Source organism: Mustela lutreola, chromosome 1 (genome assembly GCF_030435805.1).
Source record: "Mustela lutreola isolate mMusLut2 chromosome 1, mMusLut2.pri, whole genome shotgun sequence".
NCBI lineage: Eukaryota > Metazoa > Chordata > Mammalia > Carnivora > Mustelidae > Mustela > Mustela lutreola.
The window spans coordinates 77,333,982-77,337,019 of record NC_081290.1 but is presented as its reverse complement, the minus strand read 5'-3'; positions in this window follow the sequence as shown (position 1 = coordinate 77,337,019).

Genomic DNA, 3,038 nt, shown 5'->3' with positions numbered 1-3,038 from the left:
TTACGCTGATGCTTATTTCTCTTTTATGTTTCTTCATGTAATTGTGCATTGGTATTGCCTATTTACTTTTATATTTGAGCTTAAAGGCTTTTTATTTGTAAAAGTGCTTTAGTAAAGCCAAGAATATTTATATCAAAAATTAACCCTTGTAAATAATCATAACTAAAATTTATTAAAATTTTACATATTTTTTCTGTACTATTTGTCTATCATCTATATCAAATTACTTCTAAAACTCAGTGACTCAAAATTATCATTTTGTTTCTAATATTGTAAGGCAGGAATTTAAGAAGGGCTTGGTTGTGTGTTCACCTCTGATGCACATGGAACTGGTGTGGTACCTGAGGCTGGAGGACGCTCATCAAAGTTGGCTTCTTTACTCACAGCCCTGGCACTTTGAAACTTTCATTTCTTTTTTGTGATGTCTACATCCCCATGGGCTTGGGATTTTTCACAGCATGGCAGTTTCAGGATAGTTATTTATGATGACTGACTTTCCCAGAGCTAATATTTAAAGGCAACTATTGCAAGTTACCTGGACAGTAACTGGGTCATTTATACATTGGTGGGAACATAAAATGGTGCAGCCATGCTGAAGAATAACTTGGCTGCTTTTGTTTTGTTTTTGTTTTGATAAAACCAAGCATGCAATTATCATATGACATTGCACTTGCATTCTTAAGCATTTAACCCAGAGAAATGGAAATTTCTGTTCACACAAAAACCTGTGTACAAATGTTCTTTGTAGCTTTATTCATGATAATCAAATACTGGAAATAATCAAGCCACAGTCCAATCATAAAAAGGAATAAACTATTGAAACATAATGCAAAACTTGGAAGAACCTCCAGGGAATTATGTTGTGTGAAAAAAGTCAATATCAAAAGGTCACATAATATATGATTTCATTAATATAACATTCTTAGAATGTCAAATTATAGGAACAGAGAACATATTTGCGATTGCCAGAGATTAGGAACAGGAGAATGAAATAAAGAGGGTGAATGTAGTTGGGATATATGGTGGTAATGGAACTGTTCTGCATCTCGACTATGGTGGTGGATGTATAAGACTTTGCAGGTGTAGTAAAATAACATAGAACAAAAACAAACAATGAATACAGAGGAGTACCCTTACTACTTGGGAAAGCTGAATCAGCAGATTATATCAATGTCAATATCCTGGTTGTTGTACCGTTTTATAAGATGTTGCCATTAGAAAAGACTAAAAGGGTACACTGAATTTCTCTGTACTATTTTTGAAAACTGCATGATTCTATAATTATTTTAATATAAAATTTTAAGCCAAAAATACAATTTCAAACATAAAATGTGGCAATTTTTAAAAATAGGACCTTTTAATATCATGAATGAAAAAAAGTTACGTCATATCATCACTTACATTCAATAGGTCATTGATTGTTTTAGCATAACAATAAAAAAGAAGTAATATTCATTTTAAGTGAAAAGAATCTAAAAAATAACAATATGTACAGATGCAGTGAAAGTGTACATAAATGAAACTCAGGTTTATCAAGAATTAAGCAATTTTGTCATGTGCAAGTTCAATGTACTAAAATAAAATGGATTTTATATCCTAACAAGAAGCATTAGAATATATGATTTAAAAGATATCATTTAGAGGGGTGTTTGGGTGGCTTGGTTAGTTAAGTGTCTGTCTTTGGCTCAGGTAATGATCCCAAGGTCCTGGGATAGTGCCCCATGGCATCAGGCTCCCTGCTCAGGGGGGAGTCTGCTTTTCCCTCTCCCTCTCCCCCCCTTCTTGTGCACTCTCTCCCTCTCAAATAAATAAATAAAATATATTTTTAGAAAAGATATCACTTGAGCTGTACCAAAACTAAAAGAAATTATGAATAAGACTAACAGTAGTTAGCAAGATCTTTTGAAAGAAAATTGTGCTATTTTATTGAAAAATATTTAAAATAATTTAAAAATAATTGTATCATATTCATAAGTAAAAAAAATTATACTATAAATATGATGATTATCATTAAATTGAGATACAAATTTAATATAGCTCTAATCATAATCACGACAGTATTCGCCCCCTCACCACACTGGACATATTTTTTTCCAAAATTAAACTGGAAAAGCAAAGGACCAAGAACATCAATGGAATTCCTAAAGAGATACAAGGAACAAGCCATCATAGTTTCAAGTGTAACAACTTATTTTAAAACTATACAAATTTAAGACTGGGTAAATGATACAAGGCAAAATAAAGTAGGGGGATAGGCTAAAGATCTCAGAAACAGACCAGCAGATATGTGGAAGGTGGCTATAACAGAGGTGTTACTGAAAATACCAGGGCTAGATGGAAAAGTTCACTAAATAAAGACATACCTTATTTTATTATCATTCACTTTAATGTGCTTGACAGATACCGCAGATTTTACAAATTGAAGGTCTGTGGGAACTTTGCCTGAAGAAGTATATCTGTAATATTTTTCCAATAACATTTTCTCATTTTATGTCTCCATGTCACATTCTGGTAACTATTGCAAGATTTCAAACTTTTTCATCATTACTGTGTTGGGTATGGTGATCTGTGATCAGTGGTCTTTGATGTTACTATTGTAATTGACTTAGCGAACTATAAACCACAGAAGACAGGGAACTTGATCAATAAATGTTCTGTGATAAATATTCTGACTGCTCCACAGACTAGCCATTCCCTCTTCTTCTCCTCTTTTTGGGCCTCCCTATTCCCTGAGGCACAATAATATTAAAATTAGGCCAGTTAAGAATCCTACAATGGCCTCTAAGTATTCAGATGAAAGAAAGAGTTGCATTTCTCTCACTTTAAATGAAAAGCTAGAAATGATTAAGCTGAGTGAGGAAGGCATGCTGAAAGCCAAGATAGGCTGAAAGCTTGGACTCTTGGCACTGGTTGGCTAAGTTCTGAATGCAAAGGGAACTTGAAAGAAATTAAGAGCGCTATTCCAGTGAATTCACAAATGATAAGCAAATAAAAGAGCCTTATTGCTGATAATGAGAAAGTTTCAGTGGTCTGGATAT